We start from the raw sequence: 23,753 nt of genomic DNA, 5'->3' as shown, positions 1-23,753 counted from the left end.
CGTGGCGAGAGCGGGCGGGACGGGCGTCGCGGCGCCGCCTTCACGGCGCCGCCCGTGAGGCATCAATGGAGGCTGGCCGGTGCGGCAGCGCGGCAGCCTTGGCATTGATTCCTGCGGGAACTCAGGCGATGAGGACGACGAAGCGGCGTGTCGCTGACTCGGCGGGCTCATTCCCGTTTGCGTTGAAATCGTTTTCCACGCCCTCCCTCCCCCTCCTCCCGCGCACGCGCCGGGTTCGGCCAGGGTCTCCCGACGCCAGTTTCGGCTCAAACCGACAAAAAACGGACTCCTGAAGACGCGACTGGGCCATTTTTTGGGCGACGGCGACAAAAAATGGTCCGGGGGAGAGGGACTGTTGGGGGCGTGGCTGGAGATGCTCTAAGCGATCCTCGGAGAACCGCACAGGGGAGCCGAGCCGGCGGTCCTGCCGCGTGAGATGGGATCCTGGCCACCGCGCGGACTGTAGATGTGTTTTGCAGAATCGTGTAGGAGAGCCAAGCCAGCGGTCATGCAGGAGGGGCGTGAGATGCGGGAGGGCCGTCGGCTAAATTGAGGGAGAGAGACGGTCGCAGCTTTGTACATTGTTTTTCTTTGGGCTTCTGTACGGTGTTTGTGTACGCTGGGGAGCCGGTGGTGGGCCTCTACAGCTTGTAACCGAAGTGCATGTTGGTCAATCCATGGTGGGTCCCTCATGTAAGCTAGTGATGAAACGCTGACGTGGCTGGTTGATGATATGGATAGACTGCATATCAAAATAAATAAATTAATGGGGATGAACTATTTAGATATTATAGATGTGTTTCCTATCTTAAAAGAGATCCGTAACTTCATTAAGCTCCCTAATTTTGAAGCTCTCTCCATCAATTGGGGTGTCTAATTTGGATTTGGGTTGGTTGATTTTGATTGGGTCAAGCAAGTGGGTCAACTTTGTGGTAGACTGAGAACTATCAGCTTTCATTCTTCGATGCGGCATAGGAAGACCAAGATATGTAACCTCAAATACCTTCATTGTAATTAATCTTTATTACAAGACCATGGTGGACACTTGATTTTCCACAAATACACTACTTCGCAAACATAATCCAACACTTGTCCGGATTGAGTAATAGACCAGTCCCCATCTCATAGAGTGTCAAAATATTCTAGCTGAGGGTTAAAGTGATAAGAGTGTTATCCCAGCTCAGTTACCTTGGTTTTGTTTGTATTGTAACATTGCTTTCTACTCCCTCTTTTCTGATTTATAAGGCTCAATTCAAAAATCTCACCAACCAAGGTAGACTAGTAAGCTTGCACGTGCAATGCACGTCTCAAACATTGTTCAATCGAAATTCAAACCAATATACATACAAATGGTTCAAAATATATATATTAAATGCATTTAATAATAAATGTCTGAAAATATAAATTAAATGCATAAAAATGTTTCAAAATATATAAATTAAATGGATACACAGTGTTGTGATGTTGCCCAAGTTGTATTTTGAAAAGTGGGAGTATTGTGGTCATACAAACAATATATACATTATTTCATTCGTTCACTATTTTCATAGGTTGTAAAAAGAACAGATTAAATCTAGTTATAATTGGAAAGCATCATTGAATTGTGTCAGTCCATGGACATGCAATCCTAAAATTGTTCTTAATATCATGATGTAAACAGGTGATGACTAAAGATGGAAAAAAGTAATAAATGGATACAGTCAATATCATGGTATGATCAATCGACAACTCAAGGCTGAGAAAAATTAAATCAAGGAATAGTTAAATCAACGGATGATTCACAGATGAGGTCGCTAACCAAAGGCTTGCGTAAAGATGCTAATGGCGTTGATAAGGTATTGTGGAATTTCTAAGACTTGATTATGTACTGCAGATACTCACCCTAATGACTACTAAAATGGAATAAATCACACACAAATATCAATGCCATTTAACCAACATTCAAAAGTGAAATCTTAACATCAAAATGTTTTTCTTAAAGCAGAGAGTGTATATTACAACCGTTATTGCCAATAAAAATAAATGTTGACAAAAAATATCATAAATCCAGGACATCCATCTGATTGCCTAGCTCAAGGGTTATATGCACCCAAGACGCTACAACAACATCATCATCGGTCATGTACACAAATATATGCTTAAATTTCTTCCATCAGTGCCACCCATTCGTAGTGCCGTTAGCTTAAATTTCTTCCTCAATGGGCAATCAAGATTATGCTCCGCGGAATTTTGCATGGAATTCCTTATTATTTAAGAAGTGAATATCACAGCTCATAAAATAATCCAATGAACACACAAGCAAAAAAATGAAAGAAAAAATGCATAGTATATATAAGCTATAAAAGACAATCATCTTGGTCAGTCAACATAATTGACATGACAGACATTGGATGCTTTTAAGAAAATAGGTACATGCATAATAGGAGTCTTCTATCAACATCCCTTCTTAAAACGTATACATGTATCAGAAATACATGCTTCCACCCATCCACATCAAGAACAGAAGGACAATATATAAACAAAAACACTGACAAAGGGGGGCTAACCTTGCTGATTGCTGCTGTAGGTTAGCATAGATATGGAAGGCAATAGGTGCAGGGGCATGCAGAATATGCAGTGGAGAAACCTGGACAAGTGGAGATGCTCAGATTTCTCGTCCGCTTAACACACTACAGCCTAGAGTCTAAACATCATGCAGGGGCGGTGGTCAATGCCAGAGAACGTCTCGTTAATGGAGTCATCTCGATGGTCGTGAATGCGAAGGAAGGGATCAAGAACGATCAGACAGTATAACTTCCTTTAGTCCGAACGGCAGATCATGATCGTTGAATCAGAACAAGATCAACACATCCTTGTATGTGCTAGGCTCCACCAGTGGCTTGCTACTGTCATTATCACCGCAACATGATGAAGATGAATATCTTGGTGAGGTCACAAATTCTGAGTATGGTTCTTTAGATATATCACTTCCAGGCTTCCAGCATCAGATCTTGTTATCCTTCTTCTCTTGTTAGGTCCAAAGCAAGGTGGTGGCTCGTGGGGTGTATGATGAGCTTGTGAAACTTGACGACACCCTAACACAATCTCCAGAATCATCACCATCTCTCTTTACACTCTCAGTGTCCAGTCCACGGTAGATGGGCTGTTTTGGAATGAACTATGTATTCAGATGTCCAGGAGTATCATAATAAAATAAATAATATCAGTTCTCGGGGTTTTTCTTTCCCTAGAGAGGTATTTCGTTTCCGAAACACGATTGAATGAACACAAGCGTCAACCATAAGTATAAAATGCAAGTACTTACAGGATGATCTTGATTACTGTACTTCCGAGCTCCTTCACAAGAGGAAGTATGTTGCGTGCCATTTAAGGCAGGATAGGCCTCAGAGAAGAACTTCTATGTGATTGTAAATGCTGCAGCATGTAGTCGCAATTAACACATAGCACTCATGGAGGCATAATGTGAGGTACACTACATAATTTTAAAATTTCCTTGGCCAGACACACCAAACAAACCGGTTTGAAGAAGTTTGAACTCTTAACAAAAAACACAAATGTTCTCATCATTCAGATTTTCGACTAATTGTCTGTCTGATTTGCACATACTACCTCTGCATACAAGCCAAAAGAAAAATTACCTTAGCTGATGCCTATTGCACATTGAAAAGAAGGCAACAAAACAGTAGAAAATTCTTCGGGCTGCATGGAAAATCTAAAACAAGAGCCGATGTAAGTTGCATAATATACTAATTGAAAAAAATAGTAGGCATGCAAACAAATTTATGTTACCTGGTACAGAAGATCTTTCCAGTGTAATCCCCAAATGGTAGTTTCAGATATAAGTGCAGGTGCACTGGATGCAGAACCTGAAGGAAATATGCCCTAGAGGCAATAATAAAGTTATTATTTGTTTCCTTATATCATGATAAATGTTTATTATTCATGCTAGAATTGTATTAACCGGAAACATAATACATGTGTGAATACATAGACAAACAAAGTGTCACTAGTATGCCTCTATTTGACTAGTTTGTTAATCAAAGATGGTTAAGTTTCCTAACCATGAACAATGAGTTGTTATTTGATTAACGGGATCACATCATTAAGTGAATGATCTGATTGACATGACCCATTCCATTAGCTTAGCACCCGATCGTTTAGTATGTTGCTATTGCTTTCTTCATGACTTATACATGTTCTTATGACTATGAGATTATGCAACTCCCGTTTGCCGGAGGAACACTTTGTGTGCTACCAAACGTCACAACGTAACTGGGTGATTATAAAGGAGCTCTACAGGTGTCTCCAAAGGTACATGTTGGGCTGGCGTATTTCGAGATTAGGATTTGCCACTCCGATTGTCGGAGAGGTATCTCTGGGCCCTCTCGGTAATGCACATCACTTAAGCCTTGCAAGCAATGCAACTAATGAGTTAATTGCGGGATGATGTATTACAGAACGAGTAAAGAGACTTGCCGGTAACGAGATTAAACTAGGTATTGGAATACCGACGATTGAATCTCGGGCAAGTAACATACCGATGACAAAGGGAACAACGTATGTTGTTATGCGGTCTGACCGATAAAGATCTTCGTAGAATATGTAGGAGCCAATATGGGCATCCAGGTCCTGCTATTGGTTATTGACCGGAGACATGTCTCAGTCATGTCTACATTGTTCTCGAACCCGTAGGGTCCGCACGCTTAAGGTTACGATGACAGTTATATTATGAGTTTATGCATTTTGATGTACCGAAGGTTGTTCGGAGTCCCGGATGTGATCACGGACATGACGAGGAGTCTCGAAATGGTTGAGACATAAAGATTGATATATTGAAAGCCTATGTTTGGATATCGGAAGTGTTCCGGGTGAAATCGGGATTTTACCGGAGTACCGGGAGGTTACCGGAACCCCCCGGGAGCTATATGGGCCATAGTGGGCCTTAGTGGAAAAGAGAAGAGGCATCCTAACATGGGCCGCGCGCCCCTCCCCTCCCTTGGTCCGAATAGGACAAGGAGAGGGGGCCGGCCCCTCTCTCTCTTTTCCCCCCTCCGCGAATCCTATTCCAACTAGGATTGGGGGGGAATCCTACTCCCAGAGGGAGTAGGACTCTCCTGGCGCGCCTCTCCTAGGCCGGCCGCACCCCCCCTTTAGTCCTTTATATACGGAGGCAGGGGCACCCCAGAGACACAGGTTGATCCACGTGATCTTATTCTTAGCCGTGTGCGGCGCCCCCAGCCACCATAGACCTCGATAATATTGTAGCGGTGCTTAGGCGAAGCCCTGCGGCAGTAGTACATCAAGATCGTCACCACGTCGTCGTGCTGACGGAACTCTTCCCCGACACTTTGCTGGATCGGAGTCCGGGGATCGTCATCGAGCTGAACGTGTGCTAAAACTCGGAGGTGCCGTAGTTTCGGTGCTTGATCGGTCGGGCCGTGAAGACGTACGACTACATCAACCAAACGCTTCCGTTGTCGATCTACCGGGTACGTAGATCACACTCTCCCCTCGTTGCTATGCATCACCATGATCTTGCGTGTGCGTAGGAAATTTTTTGAAATTACTACGTTCCCCAACAGTGGCATCCGAGCCTAAGTTTTATATGTTGATGTTATATGCACGAGTAGAAAACAAGTGAGTTGTGGGCGATATAAGTCATACTGCTTACCAGCATGTCATACTTTGGTTCGGCGGTATTGTTGGATGAAGCGGCCCAGACCGACATTACGCGTACGCTTACGCGAGACCGGTTCTCCCGACGTGCTTTGCACAGAGGTGGCTTGCGGGTGACAGTTTCTCCAAAATTAGTTGAACCAAGTGTGGCTACGCCCGGTCCTTGCGAAGGTTAAAACAACACCAACTTGACAAACTATCGTTGTGGTTTTGATGCGTAAGTAAGATTAGTTCTTGCTTAAGCCCGTAGCAGCCACGTAAAACTTGCAACAACAAAGTAGAGGACGTCTAACTTGTTTTTGCAGGGCATGTTGTGATGTGATATGGTCAAGACATGATGCTGAATTTTATTGTATGAGATGATCATGTTTTGTAACCGAGTTATCGGCAACTGGTAGGAGCCATATGGTTGTCGCTTTATTGTATGCAATGCAATCGCGATGTAATGCTTTACTTTATCACTAAGCGGTAGCGATAGTCGTGGAAGCACAAGCTTGGCGAGACGACGACGATGCTATGATGGAGATCAAGGTGTCACGCCGGTGACGATGGTGATCACGACAGTGCTTCGGAGATGGAGATCACAAGCACAAGATGATGATGGCCATATCATATCACTTATATTGATTGCATGTGATTTTTATCTTTTTATGCATCTTATCTTGCTTTGATTGACGGCAGCATTTTAAGATGATCTCTCACTAATTATCAAGAAGTGTTCTCCCTGAGTATGCACTGTTGCGAAAGTTCTTCGTGCTGAGACACCACGTGATGATCGGGTGTGATAGGCTCTACGTTCAAATACAACGGGTGCAAAACAGTTGCACACGCGGAATACTCAGGTTATACTTGACGAGCCAAGCATATACAGATATGGCCTCAGAACACGGAGACCGAAAGGTCGAGCGTGAATCATATAGTAGATATGATCAACATAGTGATGTTCACCAATGAAACTACTCCATCTCACGTGATGATCGGACATGGTTTAGTTGATTTGGATCACGTAATCACTTAGAGGATTAGAGGGATGTCTATCTAAGTGGGAGTTCTTTAAGTAAATTAACTGAACTTAAATTTATCATGAAACTTAGTACCTGATAAGTATCTTGCTTGTTTATGCTTGATTGTAGATAGATGGCTCGTGCTGTTGTTCCGTTGAATTTTAATGCGTTTCTTGAGATAGCAAAGTTGAAAGATGATGGTAGCAATTACACGGACTGGGTCCGTAACTTGAGGATTATCCTCATTGCTGCAAAGAAGAATTACGTCCTGGAAGCACCGCTGGGTGCCAGGCCTGCTGCTGGAGCAGCGCCGGATGTTATGAACGTCTGGCAGAGCAAAGCTGATGACTACTCAATAGTTCAGTGTGCCATGCTTTACGGCTTAGAATCGGGACTTCAACGACGTTTTGAATGTCATGGAGCATATGAGATGTTCCAGGAGTTGAAGTTAATATTTCAAGCAAATGCCCGGATTGAGAGATATGAACTCTCCAATAAGTTCTATAGCTGTAAGATGGAGGAGAACAGTTCTGTTAGTGAGCATATACTCAAAATATCTGGGTATAATAATCACTTGATTCAATTGGGAGTTAATCTTCCAGATGATTGCGTCATTGACAGAATTCTCCAATCACTGCCACCAAGCTACAAGAGCTTCGTGATGAACTATAATATGCAAGGGATGAATAAGACTATTCCCGAGCTCTTCGCAATGCTGAAAGCTGGGGAGGTAGAAATCAAGAAGGAGCATCAAGTGTTGATGGTCAACAAGACCACTAGTTTCAAGAAAGGGCAAAGGGAAGAAGAAGGGAAACTTCAAAAAGAACAGCAAGCAAGTTGCTACTCAAGAGAAGAAACCCAAACCTGGACCTAAGCCTGAAACTGAGTGCTTCTACTGCAAGAAGACTGGTCACTGGAAGCGGAACTGCCCCAAGTATTTGGCGGATAAGAAGGATGGCAAGGTGAACAAAGGTATATGTGATATACATGTTATTGATGTGTACCTTACTAATGCTCGCAGTAGCACCTGGGTATTTGATACTGGTTCTGTTGCTAATATTTGCAACTCGAAACAGGGACTACAGATTAAGCGAAGATTGGCTAAGGACGAGGTGACGATGCGCGTGGGAAACGGTTCCAAAGTCGATGTGATCGCAGTCGGCACGCTACCTCTACATCTACCTTTGGGATTAATATTAGACCTAAATAATTGTTATTTGGTGCCAGCGTTAAGCATGAACATTATATCTGGATCTTGTTTGATGCGAGACGGTTATTCATTTAAATCTGAGAATAATTGTTGTTCTATTTATATGAGTAATATCTTTTATGGTCATGCACCCTTGAAGAGTGGTCTATTCTTGTTGAATCTCGATAGTAGTAACACACATATTCATAATGTTGAAGCCAAAAGATGCAGAGTTGATAATGATAGTGCAACTTATTTGTGGCACTGCCGTTTAGGTCATATCGGTGTAAAGCGCATGAAGAAACTCCATACTGATGGACTTTTGGAATCACTTTATTATGAATCACTTGGTACTTGCGAACCATGCCTCATGGGCAAGATGACCAAAACACCGTTCTCCGGTACTATGGAGAGAGCAACGGATTTGTTGGAAATCATACATACAGATGTATGTGGTCCGATGAATATTGAGGCTCGTGGCGGATATCATTATTTTCTCACCTTCACAGATGACTTAAGCAGATATGGGTATATCTACTTAATCAAACATAAGTCTGAAACGTTTGAAAAGTTCAAAGAATTTCAGAGTGAAGTTGAAAATCATCGTAACAAGAAAATAAAGTTTCTACGATCTGATCGTGGAGGAGAATATTTGAGTTACGAGTTTGGTGTACATTTGAAAAATTGTGGAATAGTTTCGCAACTCACGCCACCCGGAACACCACAGCGTAATGGTGTGTCTGAACGTCGTAATCGTACTTTACTAGATATGGTGCGATCTATGATGTCTCTTACTGATTTACCGCTATCGTTTTGGGGATACGCTCTAGAGATGGCCGCATTCACGTTAAATAGGGCACCATCAAAATCCGTTGAGACGATGCCTTATGAACTGTGGTTTGGCAAGAAACCAAAGTTGTCGTTTCTGAAAGTTTGGGGCTGCGATGCTTATGTGAAAAAGCTTCAACCTGATAAGCTCGAACCCAAATGGGAGAAATGTGTCTTCATAGGATATCCAAAGGAGACTATTGGATACACCTTCTATCACAGATCCGAAGGCAAGACTTTTGTTGCTAAATCCGGGAACTTTCTAGAGAAGGAGTTTCTCTCGAAAGAAGTGAGTGGGAGGAAAGTAGAACTTCACAAGGTAACTGTACCCTCTCCCTTATTGGAAAGTAGTACATCACAGAAAACTGTTTCTGTGAAACCTACACCAGTTAGTGAGGAAGCTAATGATGATGATCATGAAACTTCAGAACAAGATACTACTGAACCTCGTAGATCAACCAGAGTAAGATCTGCGCCAGAGTGGTACGGTAATCCCATTCTGGAAGTCATGATACTAGATCATGATGAACCTACGAACTATGAAGAAGCGATGGTGAGCCCAGATTCCGCAAAGTGGCTTGAAGCCATGAAATCTGAGATGGGATCCATGTATGAGAACAAAGTATGGACTTCGGTTGACTTGCCCGATGATCGGCAAGCAATTGAGAATAAATGGATCTTCAAGAAGAAGACTGACGCTGACGGTAATATTACTGTCTACAAAGCTCGACTTGTCGCAAAAGGTTTTCGACAAGTTCAAAGGATTGACTACGATGAGACCTTCTCACCCGTAGCGATGCTTAAGTCTGTCCGAATCATGTTAGCAATTGCCGCATTTTATGATTATGAAATTTGGCAGATGGATGTCAAAACTGCATTCCTGAATGGATTTCTGGAAGAAGAGTTGTATATGATGCAACCAGAAGGTTTTGTCGATCCAAAGGGAGCTAACAAAGTGTGCAAGCTCCAGCGATCCATTTATGGACTGGTGCAAGCCTCTCGGAGTTGGAATAAACGTTTTGATAGTGTGATCAAAGCATTTGGTTTTATACAGACTTTTGGAGAAGCCTGTATTTACAAGAAAGTGAGTGGGAGCTCTATAGCATTTCTGATATTATATGTAGATGACATATTACTAATTGGGAATGATATAGAATTTCTGGATAGCATAAAGGGATACTTGAATAAGAGTTTTTCAATGAAAGACCTCGGTGAAGCTGCTTACATATTAGGCATTAAGATCTATAGAGATAGATCAAGACACTTAATTGGACTTTCACAAAGCACATACCTTGACAAAGTTTTGAAGAAGTTCAAAATGGATCAAGCAAAGAAAGGGTTCTTGCCTGTGTTACAAGGTGTGAAGTTGAGTAAGACTCAATGCCCGACCACTGCAGAAGATAGAAAGAATATGAAAGATGTTCCCTATGCTTCAGCCATAGGCTCTATCATGTATGCAATGCTGTGTACCAGACCTGATGTGTGCCTTGCTATAAGTCTAGCAGGGAGGTACCAAAGTAATCCAGGAGTGGATCACTGGACAGCGGTAAAGAACATCCTGAAGTACCTGAAAAGGACTAAGGATATGTTTCTCGTATATGGAGGTGACAAAGAGCTCATCGTAAAAGGTTACGTTGATGCAAGCTTTGACACTGATCCGGACGATTCTAAATCGCAAACCGGATACGTGTTTACATTAAACGGTGGAGCTGTCAGTTGGTGCAGTTCTAAACAAAGCGTTGTAGCGGGATCTACATGTGAAGCAGAGTACATAGCTGCTTCGGAAGCAGCAAATGAAGGAGTTTGGATGAAGGAGTTCATATCCGATCTAGGTGTCATACCTAGTGCATCGGGTCCAATGAAAATCTTTTGTGACAATACTGGTGCAATTGCCTTGGCAAAGGAATCCAGATTTCACAAGAGAACCAAGCACATCAAGAGACGCTTCAATTCCATCCTGGATCTAGTCCAGGTGGGAGACATAGAGATTTGCAAGATACATACGGATCTGAATGTTGCAGACCCGTTGACTAAGCCTCTTCCACGAGCAAAACATGATCAGCACCAAGGCTCCATGGGTGTTAGAATCATTACTGTGTAATCTAGATTATTGACTCTAGTGCAAGTGGGACACTGAAGGAAATATGCCCTAGAGGCAATAATAAATTTATTATTTATTTCCATATATCATGATAAATGTTTATTATTCATGCTAGAATTGTATTAACCGGAAACATAATACATGTGTGAATACATAGACAAACAAAGTGTCACTAGTATGCCTCAACTTGACTAGTTCGTTAATCAAAGATGGTTATGTTTCCTAACCATGAACAATGAGTTGTTATTTGATTAATGGGATCACATCATTAAGTGAATGATCTGATTGACATGACCCATTCCATTAGCTTAGCACCCGATCGTTTAGTATGTTGCTATTGCTTTCTTCATGACTTATACATGTTCCTATGACTATGAGATTATGCAACTCCCGTTTGCCGGAGGAACACTTTGTGTGCTACCAAACGTCACAACGTAACTGGGTGATTATAAAGAAGCTCTACAGGTGTCTCCAAAGGTACATGTTGAGTTGGCGTATTTCGAGATTAGGATTTGTCACTCCGATTGTCGGAGAGGTATCTCTGGGCCCTCTCGGTGATGCACATCACTTAAGCCTTGCAAGCATTGCAACTAATGAGTTAGTTGCGGGATGATGTATTACAGAACGAGTAAAGAGACTTGCCGGTAACGAGATTAAACTAGGTATTGGAATACCGACGATCGAATCTCGGGCAAGTAACATACCGATGACAAAGGGAACAACGTATGTTGTTATGCGGTCTGACCGATAAAGATCTTCGTAGAATATATAGGAGCCAATATGGGCATCCAGGTCCCGCTATTGGTTATTGACCGGAGACATGTCTCGGTCATGTCTACATTGTTCTCGAACCCGTAGGGTCCGCACGCTTAAGGTTACGATGATAGTTATATTATGAGTTTATGCATTTTGATGTACCGAAGGTTGTTCGGAGTCCCGGATGTGATCACGGACATGACGAGGAGTCTCGAAATGGTCGAGACATAAAGATTGATATATTGGAAGCCTATGTTTGGATATCGGAAGTGTTCCGGGTGAAATCGGGATTTTACCGGAGTACCGGGAGGTTACCGGAACCCCCCGGGAGCTATATGGGCCATAGTGGGCCTTAGTGGAAAAGAGAAGAGGCAGCCCAAGATGGGCCGCACGCCCCTCCCCTCCCTTGGTCCAAATAGGACAAGGAGAGGGGGCCGGCCCCTCTCTCTCTTTTCCCCCCTCCGTGAATCCTATTCCAACTAGGATTGGGGGGGAATCCTACTCCCAGAGGGAGTAGGACTCTCCTGGCGCGCCTCTCCTAGGCCGGCCGCACCCCCCCTTTAGTCCTTTATATACGGAGGCAGGAGCACCCCAGAGACACAGGTTGATCTACGTGATCTTATTCTTAGCCGTGTGCGGCGCCCCCAGCCACCATAGACCTCGATAATATTGTAGCGGTGCTTAGGCGAAGCCCTGCGGCAGTAGTACATCAGGATCGTCACCACGCCGTCGTGCTGACGGAACTCTTCCCTGACACTTTGCTAGATCGGAGTCCGGGGATCGTCATCGAGCTGAACGTGTGCTAAAACTCGGAGGTGCCGTAGTTTCGGTGCTTGATCGCTCGGGTCGTGAAGACGTACGACTACATCAACCAAACGCTTCCGTTGTCGATCTACCGGGTACGTAGATCACACTCTCCCCTCGTTGCTATGCATCACCATGATCTTGCGTGTGCGTAGGAAATTTTTTGAAATTACTACGTTCCCCAACAGAACCAACATGATATAACGAACTTAATGTTGACCAGGTTTGTCTAAAACATCAACAATATCATCAAAGAAGTGTGCTACAAAACTTTCTAGTGCAGTGACAAGTCGGAAAGGTGCGGCTAGTATCTCTCCGACGAACCAAATTACAGGGTACAAGACTGAATTGGCTGCAGTAAATAAAATGCAAATAAAAATATTAGTAAGTCATCAGAATAATAAAAAAGCAAAGGGAAAAAGAAACAAATCATTTGGGAGACTACAGTAACCATACCAATATTAAATATCGTACTGAAGATGAATCAAAATGGCCAAATGATAACCACACTGCATGATGTCTCCATCGCTACCATTGCAGCTGAACTGAGATATTCAACTGTTTCTGCACACACGTTCCATAGTGGCAGGGTACATTCAAGAACCTCCAACAGTGGCCCCATAATTGGCTTTGTCAATACACTAAGAACAGACTTAGTAGCATTGAACTCTGCCTTGTAAGCTGAAGTAAAATGTACAAGAAATTGTATACCAACACCTGAGTCCAATAGCATTGAATGATGCCTTGTATGCTGAAGCTTATTGTTTGTGAGTGACTGAAAGTATTACCATCAGAACGGAGTGTATCCAAGGCATGTGTATCTATTACACCTCAAATATAAAATTAGCTTCCATGCAAAAGAAAATTTTAGCTTAAACAAATTGTACTCTACAATACCTAATATTGTACTATTTTGAAGATCTTTGGAGCAGGTTTTTCATTCCTTGGTTGTGTGTCTAAGTGTACAAATTAATTAGATCATACCACTCAACTATAATCAAATAAATTAGTGTAATTTGTGTGGCGGGAGAGAAGTACCACTCACCAAAGGATAGGAACGGACTGGGTAATGATGTCCTTGACAACTACAAATCACAATGTCAAAGCACATCTGGGATCGCCGCATCTGCCTGATCACTAATTGAAATGTGCTCTTCGCTGCAGCATATATTGTCATAACATTCAGATATCAAAATCTTTGAATGGCATATACATGACCTCCAAGAGAACTATTGGAAAAGTCTTACTATACTCCTTATTTATGCATGTAAGCCAACACAAACATTCACACCACGTCCAGTGATCCCTCCATCAGCTCAAAAAGCCATTCTCTATTTTTGACCTCTATTGGAAGCCCGCCTCAGCCTGTCGATGCGTCGGCTGAGACTAAGCTGCTCGTCAGTGCTTCTAGATGGCGGCTCCATCTTTTTCATGAATAGAAATCTCCGTATCCATCTTTTGGTGAATAGAAATCTCCATCTCTGCTTCCTCCAAAAAGCTTACCGTCTACGACCTATGCTTCTGCGATGATGGTCATTGTGCTGCATCAAGGAAAATAAAATAGTTGGACAAACTTTTAGGTACCAGCAGAAGCAGATTGAACTGGAAATCTTAAACATGCCATATGAAAAACAAAGTAAATATTCAACTTCTACAAAAAACACGACTAATCTAGTAAAGTAATTTGGAATGTCGGCTTAACTAACTCTTTACCACTAATCTACAAAAGATACGAAGTAATCTAATAAAGTATGAAAAAAGGAGAATGAATGTAGGCCTTTGTTTACACATGACATCAATCTGGCTTACAAAACTGGTCCACAGGAGACCGAGATGCTGGGTTAGAATGTTTTTAGATTTATTGTAGGGTGGATGCAGTAAAACATGACCATGACAAACACCATGACAGTATTTTAAAGCAATATATACAAGCTATATGATTCATGCACCTAATTATCTAAGAGCAATCCAAATAAACTTGACATATTAACTGCAGCAAAGCTTCCATGGCATGCAGAAACAGAGCATGTTGCTGGATCAACAATACAACAACCTACAGTATATGCTTGATTTTGGTTTGGATTCAGAAAATCTGTACGTTGTTTGTAATTCAGAAATTCATTGCTTCGTTCATGCGCTCAACATAGACAAATTAAATTAGACCTACACAGTAAAAAAGAATAGTAACCTTTCTAGAAATTGTTTTAGTTTGGTAGGTCTTTAACGCCTTGTTTTACGGTGACCATCTCCTATCACATATCACAGGTAAAATTCCACCCTTCCAGGTCACCCTGCCATGGCCCTACTTAAGCTCCTTCTCGTTCGTACTCCGGTTCCAATTAAGCAAACCCCCTCTTCTCCCAAATATTGCCTAATCTTAAAAAAATCATCAGCACATCATGCAGCAGGAGAAAACCCATACCAAATGTACAGCTGCAGGAGTGCCGAACAACAATGCTTTCAGCCAATCAACGCTATTCAGAGAAAAAATCAACAAACTGAAAAAGCTTGCATGATGGACTGGACAAAATGATATACCTCTCCTCAAACATAACTTGGAGATGAGTTCGTAGACCTGTACATATACCTCTCAGATATATCCTTCAGGCTCAGGTTCAAATTTAGGCTCAAGTTCCTGGAAATGAGTTGCAATAAGAAAATCAGTGAGAAATTTACTCGCAACAAAGAGAAAATCAACAAAAGCCAAAATCAATGATGAACTCGTCACCAGCATGCTGCACTTACTCCCTAAAAAACATCCTGCACTTACCGAGACAGCATGCCAATTCTTCCTCTCCTCTAATCAGGCAACTTGGCGAGATGTCATGTGTGGCGACCTGCCTACTGGAAAGAGCTGTCGAGGGAGGGCACGAAGAGGACCCTTTGTCAGCGAGCAGAGGAAGAGGCGAACACAATCACACATGTATCGATCCATCGATGTATAACTATTCTCGTCATCAAAATCAATTACAAGGTAATTCAGTAGTACTGATGAACCTGCTATGTCACAAGAACAACTAATTTATTCAGTAGTACACTGGTATTTGTTAACACTCTTGGTTGATACAGAGAATGAAGATAATGGTTTCTTTTACAAATATATTACAAGTATAACAAGAAGACGTAGTACATCAAAGATAATGGTTTCTTTAACAATCTTTGACGCAGCTTCTTCAGTTGAGAGGATGCAACTTCTTAAGGGGAGAAACCCCTTCATTAAAAAAGGAACACGAGACCGTACCGGCGCTCGCCGCTCGGGGATGCCTGCTGAGACGCTGTTGTCGCCATCCCTTGGTCCTCGCCGAACCTCTTTGTCACATTGTCCAGGAACTTGCTCAGCACCGAATCTTGGATTGGTGAGTCTGGCACGCAGCAGACCACATCGACGCCCACCTTGTCCCGGCAACCGCGGTGCGACCCCTCCATCCAGCGCACCATGAAACGGCACAGAGCTGGTCACCCGTGCGGAGATCGCCACAGCGGGCGTCATCGAGGGTGGGGCACGTGGCGGCCGAGACGAAGAAGGATCGCTCGATTGACCGGACGACTGGTCCTGTTCTTGCACGACTGCTCCTGCCGCCTCCCCTTGCGCGTGCAGGTCGGCACCTCTTGTGCCCTCGCCGTCCGGCGGCTGCGGCGGACGGGAGCGGCGTTGCCAGCCGGGCCACTGTACCGGGGGAGGCACGGCCGGGCGCGCCTCTGCCAGAGGTCACCGGATCCAGCGCCAGGACATGGGTCTGCGCCGCCATCAGATGGGCTCATCGGCGGCGGCAGTCCGCGGGCAGCAGAGGATTGTCGGCTCGGGGCGGCCGAGCGAAGGATCTGCGGGGGGCGGCCGAGCGAAGGATCTGCGGGAGACGTGGGCAGCAGAGGGGGAGTAGCGAAGGTCGTGGCGTTCGTGCGAGCAGTTTTGCTCAGGACGAAGGGATGGCGAGGATTGGTGGTGCGGATCGTCTGTCTGGGCCGTTTCGTTTATTGTGTGATTAGTGGCTTGCTAGTGTTAAACATAGAGAGACCATGGACCATTAGATCTTGATGATGGATGGGTGTGATTGTTTGGATCTGCCCCTCTCTTTCTTTTATAGTGGTAGTAGATGGCATGGTGGGTAATTAAAGCGTAAAACACGTTTAGTATGCTAGAGGGATGTAGACCATCAGATTGCAGGTTTCGATGGATAGGATGATCTGGTTCTCCGCCCTCTCTTTCTTTTATAGTGGTAGTAGATGATGAGTGGTGGAATATTTTTTGTAGTTTGCAAAAGCACCCAATTAATGCTCTTGTTTTCCTCAAAAAATTATGTTTACGAATGCATTAATTGCAATGCATGCATGCATAAAGTGCATGCATTGGTCAGTTTTCTCTTAATACTTGCATGTAATGATTTAATGCACCTTGAAGTCTGAACATGTGATGGGGAACAACCAAATTGAGCCTTATAAAATGAAAAAACTAAAATTTTGAGATAAGCCCTATAAACCGAAAAGAGTGAAGTCTGAAATAAACCTTGAGATTGTAGAGGCCAACATAAACAAACCTTCATCTTTAAAACCCTGAAGTTGATACCCTGTATTTACATATCCCAGTTAATCCTAACCCTGTATCAGTAAAATCATGTTTGGCGTAGTACTAAAGGCGCGATCCCAGCCGGGATCGTTTCTACTGTCACTTACTATGTGGGCCCATATTTCATACGCATCTTCTTCCCCAATCTCTTCCTCACAAGTGCATGCCCGGTGGATCGATTCTAGCCACCGGCTAATTGGTGTGTGCAAGTACACCAAACAAACAAACGAACATGGTGTAGTGTAGAAGGCTTAGCTCGTCGTCGGCCATTGACGCCTCGTTTGTCTGGAGCTGCGCCGCCCCCTCTGACTTGAGGTGCCCGTGCGGCAGCATCAGTCCATCGATAGCTGTTGGAAGAACCTTGCTACGGCAGCCTCACAGAGCGGAGCAGCTGCTTGGGCACGCCATCCAGGCGTCTTTCGAGCTCCTCGCCCGGCCCGTCCAGCCCGCGGACGACGGTGGTGACAAGGGTAACGCCGGCGGCGGCCGGAGAAGTCTTGTTCTTCCATGAACTTCGTGAGGCGCGCGGTGAGTCTAGCCTGCTTGAAGTAGGCGAGGACGGCGAGGTACTGTTGGTGCCCTGATCAACGAAGTCGGCCATCTCACCAAGGCCGTGGTACTGTTGGTGCCGCTCGCCGGCGCAACGTACTATTGTGGCTGGTGATGTCCCCGACCATAAGCAACCGCTGCCCACGCTGGTCAATACCATCTACCATCTACTGTTGCTACTGCTCGCCGCTGCCGTGCACATGGAAAGAGCAGCTTTCCTATGTGCACATGCTACATGCTAAGCTCACACAAGGTGACACTCTCGTCTTTGCTATGCTCTATGCTTCTTCTTTTTTAAGCCGGGCATGTTGTGCTATGTGCTATTGCCATTGATGGATCCGAGGAAACGGAATAGTAGGAGATAGATGGGAACGAGGAAGAATGTCTATGATGCGTTGATCAGCGCCAACAGTGAAAGAAGCAGGTTCCCGGGTAGGATTGTGCTTTTCCCGATGTGCCAAACATATCTAGGGTTCGAGTAGACCGGGATCAGAGAGGTCAGGGTACAGATTTTAGGGATTTAAAGATGAGGGTTCATTTGCGTCGGCCTCTACAACCTCAGGGTTTATTTCAGACTTCACTCAACCGGAAAGGAGGGAGTACTAAATATTTTGAATATATTATGCGCGAACACCATATTATACTCATAGATATGAATAATGTGATTAAGTCATCTCCAAGGCTGACCCGCTAGTTCGTTCCCGCCCACGAACCCCTTGGCGCGTCGCCATCCCACGAACGCCCTTCCTGGGTCTTGAGTCTTGACGTGTCCTGTTGCAGCAGATTGATCGGTTCATTATGAAGCTTGAAAAAGGAATTCTATCACAGTGACGCTCTCCGTCTCCGTCTCCGGTGGGCAATGAACCGACAAGGTGCTATCCGATGTTATGTTTTGGCTTGTGGCTCTAGCTAGCTGGTGTTGGAGCCCATCCTAAGGAATCTTATCGACCCAATCCTTGGCCGTGATTGAAAACCAAGGAAAGCAGAGCGCTGCGTCAACCGATCCATCCTTCGGCTTCGGCATGGCTGCTGGAGACGGCGAGCCGGTGCTGCAGTCCAAGAGCCTGTGCGTGTGCGTGGTGGGGGCCGGCATGGCCGGCCTGGCGGCGGCGCGCGAGCTGCGCCGAGAGGGCCACTACTCGCCACTAGTAGAAAACGGAGCTTTAAAACCGGTTCGTAAGGGTCTTTAGTGCCGGTTTCATAATCGGCACTAATTGGTGGGCACTAAAGGCCCCCCCTCCTTTAATACCAGTTCGGCACAAACCGGCGCTAAAGTGCCACCACGTGGCGTGAGCTCGCGCCCTGGTATGGGGGACCTTTAGTACCGGTAGGTTTTTTTTCAAATTTTTTTTTGAAAATTTTGGAAAAAAAATTTGATTATTTTTTTTTATTTTTAATTTTTCTAAATTATTTGGTGATTTAGTCTCTAATCACCTCTCTTAACTGCTCAAGTATGGATCACTCATTCCAAATCATCTAACTTCCAGACCGATCACCCATCCCTCTCACTACTCCAGCCCGAACACGCTTAACTTTCGGGTTCTATTCTCCTTCGTTTCCAAATCTGCACTTGTTGTTTTCCCAACAATAATAAGATGCCAATCCTATTAACCCTCAGGAGTTTAGCTTGAGTATGAAGTCACACATTTCACTGTTTGAGTTTGAAACTATTATTCTAAAAAACAGTAATTATTTAGTAACACTAATATTTCTTGAATAAGTTTGATCATAGTTTGACCATAGTTTGACCACAGTTTGACCATAGTTTGACCAGATTTGACCAAAATTCAAAAAATTGAAATAATTATTTAGTAACACTAATATTCTTGAATAATTATGTAGTAACATTAATACTTCTTGAATAAGTAGTTTGACCAGATTTAACCAAAAAATTTAAAAAAATTGAAATTTGACCATATCTTTTTTTCTTTTGGAATTTGAGGATTCTAAAAAATTCCAAACAGACCGTAGGCTGTCTCCATCGCATGCGGATTTTCGTGCTGAATTTTTTGATATATTATACGTTTTTTTCCGACATCGTATGCAAAAGTTATAGCCGTTTTACATTTCCCTACACTTTTTACAAAACATGTCCAAATTTAAGTTTTCAAATTTTCCTAACTAGTAGATGTAGTAATATAACTACCTCTCGAAGGATTTTATTTTTTGAAGTTTTTATTATTTTCTTTTGATTTTTTCAGAACTGAAATGACGACACACGGGGGGGGGGGGGGGGGGTAGAGTTTGAAAATTGCCCTATAGTACCGGTTTGTGTCACAAACCGATACTATAGTTCAGATCCCTTTAGTACCGGTTCGTGGCACAAACCGGTACTAAAGGTGATCGTGGGGCCCCAGCCGGACGCCAGCCTGCCATCACCCCTTTAGTACCGATTCGTGCCACGAACCGGTACTAAGGGTGTGTTTGGTTCGGGGACCAAGTGTAATGGAATGTAATGGTTTCGTTCCACAGGAATGCAATGGTTCCGTCTTTGTGTTTGATATGAATAATGAGGTTGAATGGAACGGTTACATCTCAATGTTTGGTTGGTGGAATAGAATCGAATGAAAAATGTTTAAATTTGTGTTTGCTTTTTTGGCAATGTATGCAACATTTATATTATTTTTAGAAGCATCTTATTAAAATTCCGAAAAAACATTTTTATTATCTTTGCATCACCACTTAGTCAATGTACATACACAATCATACATTTACCAACAAATTTACACATGCACAAATTTATTTTTGCAAAAAGCAAGAACAAGCATGTACAAATAGATAACAAAACCTGTCAATAATCTAAACATCCGTGTACAAATTGGCAAGAACAATTGCAAAAGGAAAAAATACGCAGCTGCCACCTGAGCCGGCCACCATCGCTCTCCTATCGGACTGCCGCCTGAGCACTGGATCCGGTGCCCCTCTTCCCAGCCTTGGCCGCGCGGCCGCCGGTGCCACCCGCGTCGGCCGCCTGCTCCTCTTCTCGGCCGTGAGCCCCGCATTGCCCTCTGCTACCCCCGCTGCCGCCTGTATTCCCGAACATGGGTTGCGCACCACCGCGCCATGTCTGTCGGCTGAGCGCTGGGCACTGGCGCCCGTCTTCCCGGCCGCCGGCACGAATGAGAGAGAGGAGCAGCCGGCGGCGCTGTTGAAGGAGAGGAGCTGCCAGCGGCGCTGCTGAAGGAGAGGACCGGCCGCACCGCAGATGAAGGAGACGAGCAGCCGCCGCGCGGATCCAGGAGAAGCGGCCAGCGGCGTGGATTCGGGGAGGAGTGGTTGGTGGCGCGGATCCAGGAGGGAGCCAGGTTCATGCGACAGAAGGAGATGCGAGAAGCTTCGTGCGAGGGAGACGGGTGAGTAGTTCCGCGTGGTCCGCTCGATTTGGAGGAACCGCGCGGAACGGCATAAACAGGGAATATGCCGTTTCTGGAATCAAGTGGTTCTCGTTCGTTTCACTATCCAAACGCATGAATGGGCCTCGAGGATGGAGCCGACCCGTGCCGTTCCACTTTGTGACATAAACCAAACACACCCTAAAGGTTCAATACGAACCGGCATTAATGCATAGTCGTTCGAACCGGTACTAATGGTATCATTAGTGCCGGCTCAAATTCAAACCGGCACTAATGTGCTTCATGTTTGACCCTTTTTCTACTAGTGCAGCCGATGCTCCCGAGCGACATCGAAGGCATGGGGGAGTGGACGCGCCGGCAGCTGCACAGCCACTCGTACCGGACGCCAGAGCAGTTCCGCACCGAGGCGGTGGTGGTGGTCGGGTGCGCGGAGAGCGGCAAGGACATCGCGCTGGACCTCTGCCGCGTTGCCAGGGGGGTGCACCTCGCCGCCAACTCCGAGGCCACGGCCGCCATGCCGGCCGTGTCGAGGATGCTGGCCAACCACGGCGACGTGCTGCGCCTGCACACACGGAGGTATCTAGCACTTGTCTTGGATTTGTCTAGATACGGAGGTATCTAGCACTAAAATAAGTCTAGATACATCCGTATCTAGACAAATCCAAGACAAGTAATTCGGAACGGAGGGAGTAGTATGGTATATTTACTTAGGTAGTCATGGCAAATTTTACTCTTTTTTGCCCTGGCAAAATTTAAACTCTTCTTCTATGTCAAAAATAAATTATATTCATATGGCAAATTTTACTTTTTTTTGCCATGGAAAAAATGATTTTCATTCACATGGCAAATTTTACTCTTTTTCTGCCGTGGCAAATTTTCCATGCCATGTGATTTGTATGGAGCATGTCAACTTAATTGCATGGAGTACACATCCATGTATAGATGCATTCATGTTCAACTTAATCCTGTATGGCAACTCTAATTGATGGGTCATGGCATTTTATTTAATACAGTATATGAATAAATTCATGACAATTTTTTGATTTTCTTGAGTACTCGAAAATAATCTTTGGCATGATATTTTTGTCATGGCAAATGCTGACAGCATACAGAATTGCTATATTGCAACATTGATGATGTTTGCATCCCACAACATAGAGATGTGCCAGACTATCCTTGTGAACGCACGGATGCTAGCTAGTTTTTTTTTTATTAAACAGAACGGATGCTAGCTAGCTAGAGCCTCACGTTGTTGAGCCGTGTCTGTGTCTTGGACATGCAGAGCATCTCCTCCGCCTTGATGCTCCTGTACCGCGGCGGTCCGCTCCCGTTGACGACCACCGGGGCGCACACCGTCGGGCCGTTCGCCCTGAAGAAGCACGCCACCGACACCCGGGGCCCCACGCTCTTGGACACCACGCGGTGCACCGGGCTCTTGAACCTGTCGTTGGACACCAGCTGCAGGAAGTCGCCGACGTTCACCACCAGCGACGCCTCCCCCATCGCCGGCACGTCCACCCACGCGGCGGGCTCGCTGCCGTCCTTGAGGGGTCGTCCACGAGCACCTGGAGGCCGCCGACGGCGTCCTGGAGCAGCACGGTGAGGAAGCTGGGGTCGGAGTGCTTGACGGTGCCCATCGTGAGGTGCGGCTCCGGGCACGCCGGGTACTAGTGGCCGGCCACGCTGAGCGCCGCCATGCAGCCGGCCTCCTCCTCCAGGTAGGCAGGACGAGGCAGCCCCAGGGCCTCCGACAGCAGCTCGAAGAGGGCGCGCCCCAGCCGCCGCATCTGCCCCGTGTACTCCGGCGCGACGCCCCTCAACGCCGGCGGGAGGAGGAGCTCCTCCGTCTCCTCGCCGGATGCCGGCCGGTCCGCGTCGTCCATGTACACGGTGTCGCGCCACTTGCCCACCAGCGTCTGGAAGAGGTCCGCGTTGCAGCTGTAGCGCACGCGCCTGGCCGCGCCCCGCGTGTAGTACGGCGCCTTGGCCTCCGCCGGCTCCTCGTTGAAGCGCCGCACCGCCGCCAGCATCCCCGACATGGCCGCCTCCGGCACGCCGTGGTTCGCCAGCAGGAAGAAGCCCACCGTCTCCGCCGCGGCCCTCACCGCGCCGACCACGGCCGAGCGCTCGCAGGAGAGGTCGACGATTGGAACGGCGACGTCGGTGGCGACAGTGGACGGGGCGAAGGCGTCGGGTGGGTGGTGGAAAATGGCCGGGATGGCGGTGGCGCCGGCGTCCACGAGGCCCTTGACGCCGGCCTTGGTGTCGTCGAAGGCCCGGAGGGCGCTGAGGCGGTCGGAGGCCATTGTCGCTCGATGAAGCCAACTAGCTAGCTAGCTCTCACAGTCGTGTGCTCTGATCACACACACGTATGTAAAGCATAGGCCGGCGATGAGTCAGTGATCGATCGGTGTCATCCAAGGTGTGCATGTTTGTCTGTATCGATGGTTGATGCGTGAGCATGCGTGCATCAATTGTTTGCGTGCCCGACATAACTTTTACCTAGTAAAGAGTAGCTTTGGATTCTGAAAACAACCGGACGGCTCCTGGGCGGCTGGCCGGTGCAATAAATCGACGAGCGTCTGTCTGCGTATGATATGCTACCATACATGCTAGCACTAGCTAGGTGGCGGAGGGTACTCGACAAATCAACCGCTGAGAGAGAGAGTGAACATGCGTGCATCAATTGCTTGCGTACCCGGCATGCATTTTACCTATGGGACACTAGCTAGCTAGTAGCATGGATGTCACCATCGTCTTTGGATTCTGAAAACAACCGCACGACTCCTCACCGGTGCAATAATCGACGATCGTCTGCATATGATATGTTGTGTTCACAGAATCACAGTTTTGCTTCCACGAAAGGCACGCGTGTCTCTTTTGAAAAAGGGAAAAAATCCGTGCTCTCGGTTCGGTTTTTTTTGAAAAA

At 45.6% G+C, this 23,753-nt stretch overlaps 1 pseudogene; it reads right to left on the bottom strand.

The window, feature by feature from the left end:
* Window positions 1-21,845: 21,845 nt before the first annotated feature.
* On the bottom strand, window positions 21,846-23,197 carry LOC123106200 (DIBOA-glucoside dioxygenase BX6-like; annotated as a pseudogene).
* Window positions 23,198-23,753: the final 556 nt, after the last annotated feature.

The sequence above is a fragment of the Triticum aestivum genome, chromosome 5A (assembly GCF_018294505.1).
Source record: "Triticum aestivum cultivar Chinese Spring chromosome 5A, IWGSC CS RefSeq v2.1, whole genome shotgun sequence".
NCBI lineage: Eukaryota > Viridiplantae > Streptophyta > Magnoliopsida > Poales > Poaceae > Triticum > Triticum aestivum.
Note: the sequence above shows the minus strand (reverse complement) of the source record. Positions and strands in the feature narration are given on the sequence as shown.